This window comes from Chenopodium album, chromosome 18 (genome assembly GCF_948465745.1).
Source record: "Chenopodium album chromosome 18, dcCheAlbu1.1, whole genome shotgun sequence".
Lineage (NCBI taxonomy): Eukaryota > Viridiplantae > Streptophyta > Magnoliopsida > Caryophyllales > Amaranthaceae > Chenopodium > Chenopodium album.
The window spans coordinates 42253053-42269396 of record NC_137851.1 but is presented as its reverse complement, the minus strand read 5'-3'; the positions used below and the strand labels follow the sequence as shown (position 1 = coordinate 42269396).

General features: G+C 33.0%; 1 long non-coding RNA gene across 3 annotated transcripts; it reads right to left on the bottom strand.

Moving 5' to 3' along the window:
- Positions 1–555: 555 nt before the first annotated feature.
- Positions 556–2723, bottom strand: LOC145590891 (uncharacterized). Of its 3 annotated transcripts, XR_014102192.1 has the most exons (5): positions 2588–2717; positions 1807–1919; positions 1576–1707; positions 1424–1472; positions 556–1189 (listed from the first exon to the last, which is right to left on the bottom strand). It is a non-coding gene; the product is annotated as an uncharacterized LOC145590891 (long non-coding RNA). The 3 variants fall into 3 exon arrangements; XR_014102191.1 differs by having other exon boundaries at positions 556–1472; XR_014102193.1 differs by lacking the exons at positions 1576–1707; positions 1807–1919 and having other exon boundaries at positions 2588–2723.
- Positions 2724–16344: the final 13621 nt, after the last annotated feature.

The window sequence follows — 16344 nt, the reverse complement described above, 5'->3', positions numbered from 1 at the left end:
TTTTTGGAATTCAAGAAGGTGGTTGTGGAAACGGATGCTCTTTCTCTCAAGGTGATGTTTGATACCATTAGCGGCCAGGTACATCACAAGCTGCTGCTCTTATCAATGAAGTGGCTGAACTGACTACGGAGTTCGAGGTTATGAGATTAAATACATAAGGAGAATGGATAACCTCATGGCACATCGTCTTGCTAATAAGCTTGGAATCACAATGGCCGTTGGTCATATGGACCACTCTACGATCCCTGACTGGATTAAAGTCATGTTCGAAGTGCAGATGGCTGCTTTCAATGCTCTCAAAATACCTCAAAAGTAAATCAAAATCTCAAGTAAGTAGAAAAACTACAGAAAAGTAAATTAATACATTTCAAAAGTAAATCATAAATACTGTAAAGTAAATAAATAATGCTAAAAAGTAAATCAAGGTATCATTGAAGTAAATCAAATTAACTCTAAAGTATATGAATAATAAATTATCTTGAAATGCAAAATGACTATGGAAACTTTGTTATAGCACAAAAACTCCGAGTCATTGACTTTCATATCCTTACAAGATGAGTCAAATTATAAGAAACAAATATATTGGTTCAATATGATGTAGAGGTTTTCAAATTAAAAGTAAATAAAACTATAGAAAAAGTAAACGAAAAATAGAAGAAATCTAATAAAACATTACGAATTCTAATCTTCAGATTTCCCACATAAACCTACCTGGGATTCGAACCCACATCGTTTGTGCACTTGCACAATGCTCTACCTATTGAGCTAGTAGGCTAATATATATTATACAGTGGAAGTAAAAGTAAATCAATATACCTCAAAAGTAAATAAAAAAGACTAAAAAGTAAATTAAAACATCATTAAAGTAAATAAATAATATTGCGTCTGCTCATGCTTCTACTGCTTCTCATCTGAGGCTTCTTAGGTGCACAGACTGCACTCTTGCTCACAGCAGCTTCCCGTTTTGCTCTACTCTAAGAACTCCCGAGTAACATGTACAGCAGCATAGCAGAAGTAGCATAGCAACAACAGGCAGTAGAGCAGAAGTGGCATAGCAACAGCAAGCCATGGCAAGGCAGCAGCAGCCTAGGCAGGGCCGGCAGCAGCTACGGAAGCAGCCTTGGCAGGGCCAGCAGCTGCGGCAGACCTCACACTCCTTCCTTTCTCGTGCTATACAAAAGCCTGGATACTTAGGACACTCAACCCGAATATACACAAAGTATTAAAATTATTAGAGATAAAACTGACTAAAATATCATTACATAATGCAGCAATACTGTAGTGGAATGCACAAACTACATTAAGGTCTAGACTGAACATATGACAAGACTTAAAAAAACCAAAAGGGAGAAGAATGAAACAGACTTTGCTTTTGATCAGTAGAATCACACAACAAAAAAATATAATGCAAGCTGGAGAATACCATGAGACAACAAAACAATCTGTAGTAGGCTCTGGTCCAATATGAGCTCCTGTTGGAAGTCAGACATCAAAGAGAACATCAAATAACCAAAATACATTATAATGAAATACTAGAAAGCTGACAAAGGACAAAACTTTGGCAAAATAGCACACCTTTTAGGAAAATATATGTGATTATCAGCCCATTGCTTGGATTTGAAATATTTCTAGTTATAATGCCAACAAAAACTAGCTCCATTTACCCCACATTAACTCCCCACATAGCTACTACCATCAACTCAGTCACTGCCATCAACTCAAAAGTAAATACAATTAACTTAAAAGTAAATAAGACTAACTCAAAATTAAATAAGATAACTCGAAAGTAAATAGAATTTCACTAACATCTAGGCAATTCTCCAAGCTATCACAAGTTAGCGAAAAATCCAATTTGAAAAGAATGACATATAACATAGAATCCAACACCACTTCGATACCATGAGGCATAAGCTAGGTAGCTGAAAATGAAACATAATGAAAAGAACACATAATCAATTAAGTCAAATAAAAAAAAAATTCAATTGTGATTTTTTAAACTTCATGTGTTGCATAAAAAAGACTCAAAAAGTAAAATAAATAAATACTCAAAATTAAACTACATCAAATTATACCAGTAGCTAGTATATCAAAGTCTCTCAAAAGTAAGTCATATCAACTCAAAAGTAATGATATCAATTGCTTTAATTGAAGCATAAACATGTGGATGCTTTGAAAAATTCAACAACAGATTTTGCCAATCAAGTCCGTGCAGTTCCAGTAGTATTAGAGTTTAACAAATACATCGTGGTTGGCCACAAATTGATCAAAATATAAGTATCATAAAGAGTTTTAGGCAGCTAACAATCACAGCAGAAACAACCCTGTGCTAACATCTAAGCTCAAAAAAGTAAATTACATAATCTAATACTTCGTATAAGTCAATTGAAATACATAAACATATTAAATCCCTAATATATCAATGGAAATCACACAATTCGAACAAATAATTCAATCGCGAAAAACCCTAATTTTCCCAATCGAAAACCACATAACCAGATTGTCGCAAAAACCCTAATTTTCGCAATTAAAATCGCAAAAACATGTTTCAAAATCGAGAAAAATCATAAATAAACCAAAATTTACATACCTTAGCAGATTATCGCGAGAAATTGAAGCGCAAAAGCGAACAATTTGAAGAGCGAAGAAAAAAAATCGCCTCTTCAGAGAACCAGGAGGAAGAGAGAGAAAATCTAAAGAAGAGAGAGAAAGAAAATGAAGCGGCGCATGAATCAAAAGGGAGGTCATTCAACTGAACAAATTACGAATATACCCTTAATGAAATTGAAAAAGGCGGGTGAAACGTGAGCCGTCTGATTGAAAGCGATCAACTGTCACGATGAGTTCCTAGTTCCTATTATAGACCTTGGTTCTCACATGATCCCATTTCTATATATATACATATATATATATACATATACATATATATATATACATATATATATATGTATGTATCAAAAGAACTTTAAAAAAAGCATCATGTCAAAATGAACATATAATCTGTTATAAATGATTATTATACCTTGCAATTGCAGACATGTCTTTTTCAATAGAGACACTTGTTATTATAGCTTTTAAGAGTTGAGGATCAATTGTATTTTATTCACTCTTGATTGAATAGGAATATCATCGTCATCACTATTTATACACATTTTTTAAAAATAAAATTCAATTAAGAATTATATAACTCCATAGTGAATATATGTGATTTATTTTGGAACATTTTTTAAAATAGAATCATATTTTAAAATAGAATCATCAAAGGTTTATGATGAATGAACAATATGTGATTTATTTTTGAACATTTTTTGACATGTGAATGAACATATATTAATATATGTGTGAATATACACATATCCAAATGAACATCTATGTATCAAATTCGAATAAACATCTATCAATATTAGAGCTAAAATGTATGTAATATAATATTCAAATGACGCTCATGAGCATATAATTTAATATGAAGTTAAACATGTATTATTATAGTCTATGTGGATATTTTCAATATGAGAATGAACATGTACGTATTTACATTCAAATAAACATATGTTTAAATACTAGTAAACATTCATTAATATGTAAAGATCATAAACAAAATTAGGGTAATCTTCTCTCAAGAATGAACCCTAATAGATGTAAGGTAAGAATATAAATGATCATATACTAATATTATAATGAACATCTATCAAAATGAAAATGAACATTTACCGAAAATGAACATTTGTTCAGCAACCGTCTTCTCCGACGGAACCTTCGAAGTGTTCTTCTCTGTTTCGTTTCTACAAAAATACCACCAAATATAGTAGATTTTAGTCTATTTTGCACAAAAATAAGTGTAATTAAAGTAGATTTTGTTTTAGAATTTCAAAACGCAAAAAAAAAATAAAAAAATCTAGGGTTTACACTCAAAATACTACTTAAATGAACAAATTCTTACTCTTCTTTTTCAGAATTTTGTTGCGATTGACAAACTTCATCTCGAATGTCAGACATTTTTAGATGTTTTGATGCAATTTGCAGTAATTTTGAAGCAATTTGTAGTGAGTTTCATGCGAAATTTTGATTTTGATGAGAGAGAATTTCACGAAAATGGGTTTGAAATGAAGGTTTTGATTTTTTTTCTTTTTTGTATATAAATGTGAGGAATGGCTGGTTACTTGCATTTACAGTGGTTAGTGGGTGGTAACTGCAGGTAACTATATGGTTAGTGGGATGTGGGTATGGGTTTTATTGTAATTTGGGGGGGGGGTAGGTAGTTATGGCTACAAGGGGGTGCAGCCATTAGGAATTAACATGTGAGTGGTGTGTTGTCCCATATTGGTTGAGTTTATAGGTGAGAGTTTGTATTGGGATGTGTATCCCACATTGAAGAAATAATAAAGTTATGTCTACTTTATAAGGCTAAGGGGCTACTCCCCTCATTGCCATATGGTTTGGAGGTGGACCTTGGTCGTATAAAGTGGACAGTTGTGTCGGGTGTGGCCCATGCTCGTTTATCTGATTGGGAATGAAAACCGACCTGACCTTATTTATTTTATTTAACCCGAAGCCGAACTGAATTGAATTTAATTGGACTGAATATAACTCGTACTCGATAACAAATCAACCAATTTCAAACATTAATACAGTGATCTAAATTGTTTACGTGTAATCACATATGACTTGTTTTACCTAAATTACTTTCAACTTGAAAACTTGAAATTGTTCCAAGAAAACATGAATAAACCAGCCTGTTTCAACGAACTCGTGACTATTTTAATTAAATACGCTTACAAACCATAACATTTTGACATGAGAAACCCTGGATAGACTCGTTTCTATGGATATTGAATAAACTTCTTTTTTCTAGTATTATTCCAACAAATAAACAAGTAGAAATTGTTAGAGTAAATCTTCTTTAATACTCAAGCCTTGAATATTTTTTTTCAAGTTTGTTCAATTGCTTAATGAACAAGCTTTAACCAAGCTTATTCACAATTTTGTGGTAATAATTATAATAGGGGGGATGATGTGTAATATTACTCTCATTATGAGGCAAATGATTCATCCATCTCTCCATTTTCCTTAAGTTTGTCTTATATAACACTATCTCTAATCACTTTCTTCGTATATCTTTAATAGTTTGATTTTTATTACTCCTTAATTCATTTGAGATGGCTTTGTGACACAAGCCCAAAATAAAGAAAGTCCGACATTTAAAAAAATGCACGGGTTTGTGGTCCGATGAAAACGGGTTTTGGGGGATTTAGATATCTGTATTTATGAGCTTCCTCTAACCTTGATTCAATGTCCATCATTTTTTGACGAAAGGGATAACGACCATATCAATTCTCTCTATTTTCTGGCAAAATCGAAAGCTAATATGAAAGTAATTATTCAATTGAGGATATCAGATGATCGACAAAATAAATCAATTTCTCCCAAATCATATACAATAACTACAACATTTTAATACCCCGAAAATTCCATTTCTTTAGAATACCTTCTAACTCCAAATAAAACTCATTTTTAGGAAATATCCAAAATATTACCGCCACCGTAATAACGGCTAAGGCTATTTTCAAAGTCACACAGCAGAAGACTAACTTTTAAAACACAAATAAAGTTTAATAAAACGAAACTCAACTTAAAAACCAACTTACATTAAACCAATAAATTGGAACCATTAAAGGCCCTTTTTAAAACCAAAATCAAATATCAAAACAATAGTTAACGTTAGTGTCACAATTATATAAATGATCCAATAAAATAAATAATAACCAATAAACCTATAACCCTCTTCACTCAATCTCATCATGCTTGATATGCTTCTACCTGTACTTCTCTTTATGTAAACCTCACTACTCGTCGTATAAAATGGGTCATATATAGTAGGGTCAATCTAAAGAAAAGTCAAACGCAAACACAAAAAGTACGAATCAGCAAAAGCTGAATACATATGCACCAATAGGAATAATCACACTAACATGAATATCCTAGAAATAGACAATAAATAAATAAATAAAAACATGCTTGTCATACAACACAAATCAACTTACCTTTGACTCATAATTAACAATATTAATTATTAAATAATAATTTTGGATTACGCATCGACCGGGTTTCCTTCCCTAAAAGTAGCCTATTAAAAATGGAGCTTTCAATCAGGGAGCCACCCGTACGGAATTCCAGCGCATTAATAATAAAAGAAAGTACATCGTCCTGTACCCTGTAGAAGCTATGATCAAATATAAAGTCGCATAACTCCCCCCATGTGTTCATACTCAAGGTGTATACATTCCAATAGCTTTGGTGCGTATCCTCTTACACTTTATGTGATTTAACCATTTAACTTGTGATGACACCAACCAATCAATCAAGACTAAACATAACAACATTCAACACATACTTCCAATTCATTCTTGAATTAATTAGTGAGCACATACTATTTATTTTAATTAAGGTTCATAGCCTAGTTTTGTGCACAAAATTGCACGATTACTACCTTGGTGCATAAAATGCATTAATAACTTCTTTGACTCAATCTCAACTTATGTTAGTGAGTAATAAACTAACTTCTTGACTCGACCTCAACATATGTGGGTGAGTAAATAAATAAACTAACTTTCTTGACTCAACTCCAATAATAAATGGGTGAGAATAAAATCATGAATCATGCTCAATAATTCTAATTATAGCTTGCTTATTAATTTCATGTTTCCTTGATACATGAAAATAAAACATACTTTCATGATTCACATACATTCAACTTGTATCATGCTTCAAATATCGTATTCACATGCTTACATAGTAATTCGTGTTCATCCAACATCAATTCCAAGCATATAATCAACCAAACATGCTACTAATTCATCACTTATCATAATTCACAATCCTAACATGATACTATGCATACACAAATATTCTTGTGCACATACATACCTTGAATATTGCCTAAAATCGGCCATACTCTCTAGAAATCACCTAAGCTGGGTCGAAACTTCCTACAAATAAAAATACATAACTCTAATTAATCCACTATTCTTACAAATTTCCAGCAACTATAATACTCTTTAAACCTTACTAATCAACCCAATTTAATGACATAAAAGCCATAAAACCTTTTCTTTACGTGGGTACTTAAATCCTTTCAAAAAGACTTAGTTTTCAATTAGTATTATGTGCACCATGGTTCCTAGGTGCACCACATCTATACTTTTGAACATTTAGTATAAAAATTTAAACATTTTACAAAAACATGAACATTTAGTAAAAATATATGAACACGTCACAAAAACTGAACATAAACATGCGATTTTTATATTCATATTTTATAAAGAAATGTTTATTTTGTATACAGTAAATGTTCAGTTTATATTACAAAACTATTGAATTCTTACGAGTAAGACAAACTTCTTTCAAAATTTTTCTGACTCGTAATAATTCAAAATTTGCGATTGTTTAAATATTTTATACTAAATGTTCAAAATTTGTCATTGTTCATATTTTATTACTAATTGTTCAAAATTATAGGTGTGGTGCATTGCGAATGTTCAATTTTTTTTACTAAATGTTCAAAATTTGCGATATTCAGATTTTTTTACTAAATGTTCAAAATTCGCGATTGTTCAGATTTTTTTTCTAAATGTTCAAAAGTATATGCGTGATGCATTGCGATTGTTCATATTTTTTAACTAAATGTTCAAAATTTGCGATGTTCAGATGTTTTTACTACATATTCAAAATTTGCAATTGTTCAGATTTTTTTACTAAATGCTCAAAAGTATAGGCGTGGTGCACCTATTTCTAGGTGCACCATGGTGCATCTTAAAATTATTTTATGACTTAAATAAAATTCCAGCATACTTATTTAATATAAAACATCACTTTTATACTAGAAAATCATATTTAAACCATTAAACTTTTTTCCCTTTTATGGGTAATCAAACCCTAACTTAATAATTAAAGAGTAGTGTGTATAATTAAATTCCAGCATAAAATTCAGGGCTTTAAACTCATTAAAAACATATTTAAACCATGAATACAATTATACAAAATCCCCAATTTCTAGGGTTCATAATTTGGGGTTCTTGATTAAATAAAAATCTGAAATTTATATTAATAATTTAACAACACCAAAATCCCAAAATCAATGCCAAAACATAATAAAAATCATGCCTTTAAAATAATAAATCAATAGAATTAATTTTAGGAAGAGAAAGAAAGTTTTTTTCTTATAATAAACCAAACCGCAAAAAAAGGAGAGGAAGAGGAGAGAGACGGCTGACGGTGGTGGCCGGCGGTGCTACTGCTGTCACCCGTGGTGGTGGTGGCGCCGGTGGCTGCCGCGCGTGAGGGGAGAAGAAGAAAGAGAGAGTGGCGTGGGAAGGAGAGAAAAGAAGAGGAAAAATAACACTACTAGAAAACAGGCCATTTCCGACGGAACCGTTCCGACGGACACGAAAATCCGTCGGAAATTTCCGACAAAATTTTAATCTGTCGGAAAATTTACCATTTTCGACGGAAAATCCGTCGGAAATGTTATATTTTCCGACGGATATAAAATCTGTCGAAAAGTTCCGACCGAAATTAATTCCGTCGGAAGTTTGCGAGGGAATTCAACTCCCTTCCGACGTAATTTAGTTAAAAAAAAAACACAAAACCCTAATTAAACGACCCCTACCCTTCCCCTTTCATTTCACATTTCTCTCTCTCTCCTCTACCTCTCTTCAGATTCTCTCTCCTCTCCTCCTCTCATCTTCTCTTTCTTTCTACTCTCCTCTCCTCCTTCTCCTTCTCTTCTCTTGCCCCTTCTCACGCCCCTTCTCTTCTCCTTGTTTATGGTGATGCTTTGAAGGAAATTAATGGTTTTAAGGTCAAATTCGACCATGAAAATCCTAGATCTATGGTTTTTATGGTCGAATTTGGCCTTATTAAACTAAGTTCGAGGTGAAATTCGAAGCTTTTTGATGTTTAAGGTACGTTTTAATGTTTTTATTTTTGTTTTTGATTTTTTAATTAAATTTTTGGGTTGTGGATCTGAATTTGGGTTCGGTGGGTGGGTTTGAGTGTCGGTGGTGGTTATTTTAGGTTTTGAGGGTTTTGGATGGGTGAATTTGACTGTCGGTGGTGGTTATTTTAGGTGTTGAGGGTTTTGGATGGGTGGATTTGAGTGTCAGTTGTGGTTATTTTAGGTGTTGAGGGTTTTGGGTAGGTGGGTTTGAGTGTCGGTTGTGGTTGTTTTCGTGTTGAGGGTTTTAGGTGTGTGGGTTTGAGTGTCGGTGGTGGTTGTTTTAGGTGTTGAGGGTTAGGTTTAGGTGTTTTAGGTGTGTAGATCTGGTTTTGGGGGTGGTTCGGTCAGGGTTTAGGTTAGGTGGGTCTGGGTTTTGGTTCGGGTTCGGTGGTGGTCGTTCGTGTTGATGGTGGTTTGGGCTTAGGGTTAGGGACTAGTGGTTGTGGTCTTCGTTCGTGCTGGTGTTGGTCTGGTGTAGGGGATAAGGGTGGTGGTTACGGTTAGTTGAGGTGGTGATACGACGCACCGGTGGTGGTGCGGCGTGTTTTTTTTTTTTAAAGAAATTTCCGACAAAAATTTTGTCGGAAATTGACGACGGATATTGAATTCGTTGGAAATTTACGACAAAATTTTCTGGTGCCGGGAAAGTTGGCAACGATGAAATTTTCCGTCGGAAAAGGTCGTTTTTTCTACCAACCTGTTTCCGACAACCAGTTTCGACGGAATTCCGTCGGAAACAGGTTTTCCGACGGAATTCAAGGTGTTTCTGACGGAATTTTTCCGTCGAAAATAACCTGTTTTCTAGTAGTGTAAGGAGAAAAAGGAGAAAGAAAATAAAAAGAGAATTTTTGGGATTTTTGTGAAATCTTATAATTATGAATCTTGAGTGGAAAAATCTTGAGTTTTTAAAGTATTTATACTCCCCTTTTAAAAATAAAACTCACATTTTTAAACTTGTCATTACTAAATCCCACTCCTCCTCAAATTTTAACTTGGCTAACTTATTGAGCCTCTAAATTCCCAATAAGTTGGTCCACTCATTTAAAAGGATTGACCCAATTGAAAATGCGTTTGTGAAGGAATTATGTCTTCGATAAGTGCAATTACTAGATATATTAAGAATCACTATTATGGAGAAGTTCGTTCTGTTGGGTCGTCATTGTTTGTATGATAAATGATCTTTGGGCTAGTCAAATAGTCCAAAGCCCAATAGAATGGATCCTATGAGGTCACACAACAAGGGTATTGGGTTAAACAAGTAAGACCCATTAATGGGCCTCATGAGATTATGACATACCATGAAGGGTGTTGGGCTAGAGTAGTTTTGATTAGGATTATGACTTTGGGCTTGACATGGACTCTTATTTAGAGATATGATCTATAAATAAGATCCATGACTAAGGTTGAATTAAGTAACAATTAACAATCAGTGAATTGTAAAACAAGGCAACCAGTTTTCCCAAAACCCTAAACTCCCTTTTTTCTCTCTCACTCACGGCCCTCTGTCTCTCCTCCTCACGTCTGTACGGCCGACACTCCTAGGTGGAGGATCGTGGTGTTTGTCGTGGTGGTTCATGGTTAGTTTGTCTCTATTCTCCGTAGAAGGTTATTGATTGAAGGGTTCAATCAATACTAATTAGCATTAGTGGAGGTTTAATCTGTGCCCGTGGACCAAACAGAGGAATCACGCTTGGGGTTCTTTATCTCCCATTGTTCTTGCTCGATCGCACGTGGAATCACGCTTCAAATGTTCAATTATATGTTCTTTATGTGTTATGCAATGATCCTGGTTATTAGATGCTTATGAATATGATTCATGCAATTCCACTTATAGTATCTAAAGTCCTACAGTTTGTTGCCTCAATTCATGATTCATTTAATTTAACTTAAAATAACACCACAAATTTTAGAAAATTTTGATTATAACACCACATTTTCTAAAACTTTAATTATAACACCACAAAAAAAAATCAAAAAATTTGATTTCACCACCATCTAACGATTATTTGGATGGAATCCGTTAAAGGGACCCACAATAGACACGTGTCAATACGACATTGGTTTAAAAAAAAGAAAATTAAAAAAAAAGAAAAGAAAGAAAAACTCCTAAAACCTAACCGAGCCACCAGTCCCACCACCGGCGGTCGTGACTCCACCGTCGGAGACCCCTGCTACCGCCGAAAACCTTTCCTTCACCGGCAAAATCACCGGCCATCACCCCCATCGACGTTAGCCTCCCTGGAAATCCCCTTTTCCCTTCCCTCTCCCTGAAAAATCATCCCCAACCACCGTAGCCCCCTCGTGAAAACCACCTAGCCCCTTCGCCCCTCCTTAAAAACAACCCATGGACTTACCCCTCACCTTCAAACCGGCCGAAATCAACCTTTGTTGCCCCAGATCTATCGATTTCGCTGCGAAGATGAATGGAAGTGGTTGTTTTCGACAGTTTGTGGTGGTGGCCGGTTTCCACTGATTGGTGGGTTTTTCGGTGGCTGGGTTGATTTAAGGTCGGCTCCGGTGGGTTTTTCGATGGCTGGGGGTGCCGACGGTGGGGTTGGGTTAGGGTTTTGGGACTGCCGACGACAGTTCATGGTTGCCGGTGGTGGGGCTGGTGGCTAGGTTAGGGTTTAGGAGTTTTTTTTTTTTTATTTATTTATTTTTTTAAAACCAATGTCGTATTGACACATGCCCATTGTGGGTCCCTTTAACGGATTCCATCCAAAAAATTGTTAGATGGTGGTGAAATCAATTTATTTTTATTTTTTTGTGGTGTTATAATTAAAGTATTAGAAAATGCGGTGTTATAATCAAAATTTTCTAAAATTTATGGTGTTATTTTAAAAAAAAACATAATTAATTTCTTTTAAAAAGGAAATGATCATTTAAATAAATAAAATAAATAATATATATATATATATATATATATATACATATATATATATATATATATATATATATATACTTCCTCCGTTTTTATTTATTTGCAACACACCTCTTTGGCACGCATTTTAAGGGAGATATAATACTAGGTAAACGGATAAATTATTAAATCACAAAATTTTACCATCAATAAGAAGAAAGAGATAAGTTGCTACGGTTAAAATTTCATATCTTAATTAATTCGTTTACCTAATTTAATCAACTCATCGAAAAACGTGATAAAAGGTGTGTTGCAACTATTAAAAAACAGAGGAAGTATATATATAAATATTATTAAAATACTGAGTATTACAAACTTCCCGTCAAAAAAAAAAATACAACATCAGAAAATCTAGGTATTTCATATCCTATATTTTCCTCTTTTTCACAAAAATAATTGGATGATGTTTTTTTATTTTTTCTAATATAGAAAAAAAAAAAATTCAAGTACAAAGAAAGAAAAAGTTGATAAACAAGCAGTTGAAAATGATGTTGGTAAGTTTTAATAAATATTGACTGTTTTGGGAATCGTTAATTGGGAATATGAGAAGTTGTATAAATATCCCATAAATGCAAAACTGCTACACGACATCTATAATAGTGTTAATATCCTCTATTATATCATCATATATAATAAAAGATATCATCATTTCATAGGATACAAAATTAAATATATTATAATAATACAGCTCCTAACAGCTAAAATTAAATTAATTTTAAATGATATCATCCATTGTAATTAAAAATAACGGCAGAATATATATGATATCATCTTGTATAAACTTCTAAAATGAAAATATCATTGAATAGTCTAAGTAAATGACATTAATAGTTTATTTGGGGATATGATTTATATCTATAACCGATGATATGATCACTTTTATTGATGATATAGTATTCTACTTCCGTTTCATATTATTTGCAATAAAATATTATTTTTATATCTCACAAATAATACCTTTTTGTTGCAAATAATATGAATTGGAGGTAGTATAATTCTCTACAACCAACGATATTATTACTTTAACTAACGCTATTATAATATTTAATATTAATACAATGTTAATATCCTCTTTCCTATAGTACATATAATTCGTTTTAAAGAAGATATCATCATTTCATTATATATCATAAATTCATAATTGTATATATTATTACAGAGTCAATAAACTAAATATTTATATAAAACGGCAGAGTTTGATTAATTTAAATATGATACAGATGAAAAATAAGTTATCATTGATGGGACGAGCTGATGATCATGAAGTTGCATTGCATATGTACAAAGCTCAGTTTAGAGCTATAGTGTTCGAAAAACTACTATTAGAAGAAGTAAGAGTGATGAAAAATTAATGAATTTTACTTTTGTTGTTCAAATGAGGGATTCATGGATATAGAGAGATAGATAAAGGAGAAAAATAATAATAGTCTTTAAGTTCCTACAAAAAAGGTAAAAACATCATAGATTGGAGGAGGAAAATTAGATCTGTTAATGAGACTAGAATTGGTTGTAAAGTTATAGTAAGATTCAAGAGAAAAGAAATTGGTGAGTATTATGTTATTCACCATAATGTAGAGCATAATCGTAAGTTAATGAATTCTTTCTTGATATAGTATAAAACATATTACTAGGCATCAACCATTTGCTTAAGCTTTTGGTTGAATTGGTCCTTTAACATGGTATCGGAGCCAACGTGACATAGAGGTCCCGGGTTCGAATCTCATCCATCCATCCTTTAAAGTGGAATTAATACGCACCATTTCATGTGAGGGGGAGTAATAGAGTATAAAACATATTCCTAGGCCTCAACAATTAGCTTAAACTTTTGGTTGAGTTGGTCCTTTAACAGTAAGACATCTTATTTAAAATCTGAAAGTAATATAAAGGAAGAAATGGGAAAGCTCATTAAAAAGATGATGCATATAAAACACAAAGAGTTGAAGGGTGATGCATACCCATTTTTTTAATATTTATTTTTTTACATATTGAAGTTTGGTTAATCAAATCGTGAGGTACTTTTGGTGTGATTCGATGATGTAAGAGGATATCAAAGAATTTTGGATATATCACTATTTTTGACACGGCATAAGATAAGCAATTATGGATTAATATGTGCTCCATTTGTGGATTAAACAATTATTGGAGAACAACAATGTTTGGTTATGCTTTCATAACCAATGAAACAACAACACTTTAATGGATTCTTGAACTTTGTAAAAAGTCTATGAAAGGATTAGAATCAAAGCAAGGCAATTTTCACTAATCAAGATTAAGCAATGAGTAATGCAATTGCAAGAGTATTCTAAATAACTTTTACTTTTAACACTACAAGTAAAAGGTCTATTTATGGATAGCTTTTGATGGCCAGGTCTTAGCTATGTTGGGTACCAATCTCTCATTTTCGATTTTTTAATCATTAGAAAATACTTGTGGACCACCCTACAAAATAAAGAACAAGTAATAAAATTAATGATAAAATTATAAAAAAATTCTTTAAAAACAATTTCAAAAAATGTATATATTATAAATTTATATTACAAAAAACTAAATTTGTAAAACTTTGTCAATCATCACAGGAAATCCTTTCTTCTTATCAACCAATTTTTTCAATTGAATCAAATTTTCTGTGATAGAATCCAACATCTCAAGAAATTCATCATTCATTTCAAAATTTGATTCTGGCTAAGAAGCTTCTTGTGATAATATCTCAGCATCTTGCTTAAGTTCCTTAATCAAACTTAGATTAACAGAAGAAGAAATCTTGATATTACGATGAAGAACCATCAACTTCTTTTCAACATCCTAAAAATGATATTAATAAGTCACATAGAAGAAATTAAAAATGTTTAAAAACAAAAAAGGTATTGTATTAAAAACACAAGACAACATTTATTAGATCGATTGAGACATAATCTTCACATAGGTGGATCTCATATGATGGAATGAGAATATCATTTAAAACAACATATATATCAATAACAAGAAGAACACAATTTAATTAAAATTATAACCTATTTAATTGAGGATATCATTATCATAATGGAGAACGGTACGAGGGTATCAGTAAGGAGGGTGCCCATGACCCTTTAAAAGCCTAGGACTTTACACTTGTTAGGGTGCATTAGGATTTGAATTCATGACTGTGTTGGGGGACCTTGAATTAGAATTGATCCTATCATCACGCTTTGTTGTAAGAAACAAGTAGGAGTCGCCAATGAGTTTTAGGAAAACTCATAAACCTCGTTCATGCCTTTCTCCCAAGTAGATTCAAGGGATAATTAGCACGAATCATAAGTTTACCCATGCCCAAATTGGTCTACATAAACCAGAAATGAGTTCGGGAGTGAGGGTGCTAAGATAACGTTCCCTTTAGAGGGGATTCGGTATCCTAGCCCTAGTACGACCTCTACTAGATCTTCCCTTTTTCACAATTTCATCACCGAACAATATATGCAACGTGATACCTAAAAACTAAGTTAGTTGATTTTATTTACACGCATCAATCACGTAGGAATTACATTGCAAAAGTTGTTCTTATTTAATCAATATTCGTGAATAGAACAAAATAAACAAGATTCGCCTTGGCTTAAGTGATCAATCAACAATTAATTATTCAATTCTATTCTTTATTTAACACAAGATACTATGTGAAATTAATTAATTAAAAGTTCATTTAAAGTGATCAAACAACACTAATTAATTAATTAAAGTTATTTTAAACAATTCAAGAAAAATTAAGTGATTGATCTAAGTGCTCGGGAATTTACCACTTCTCTTTGCTAGATCTTCGTTTAGAACAATTATGGACTCCTTCTTGTTCGGGAACCTCCACCGTAGTAACAAGTATTAAAGGGGGGTGAGTGTTTAGGACAAGAGGGTTTGGTAGCTCACAAGTTCACAAAGTTTCTGCCAGAGTTTTAGGTTAATTTATGTCTGTTTGAGCCTCATATTAAGCCTCTATTTATAGGGAATGGGTGCGTTTAAGGTTTTGAATATTCTGCCGCAGCAGGTGTCGCGCGCATCTGAATGGGTTGCGTGCGACATCCCAGCGCAAGTGATTTGGTTGCGCTGCTATGGGCAGCGCAACTGATTGTCTTGCGCGCGACATTATGGTAAGATTCAATTTTATATTTTATAAAATTCTGAATCTTCCGCAAGCGCATCACTAGCAATTGCGCTGGGTGTCACGCGCAACTTAATTAGTTGCGCGCGCCAGACCAGCGCGACTCAGTGAGATGCGCACGGATTTTATGCGAAAACATTGATTTTTAACCTAGACGCCTCTAAATCTGTCATTTTTATGTCTTAAGCTCGAGCTTAAGCCTCATTATGATCGGGCTTAGTTAATTGGACCCTATTTCATTTGTTTTTGGGCCAGGCTAGTCATTTTTTTTTGTTCTTGTGATTGAATCAGTTATCCATAAGTGTTCTT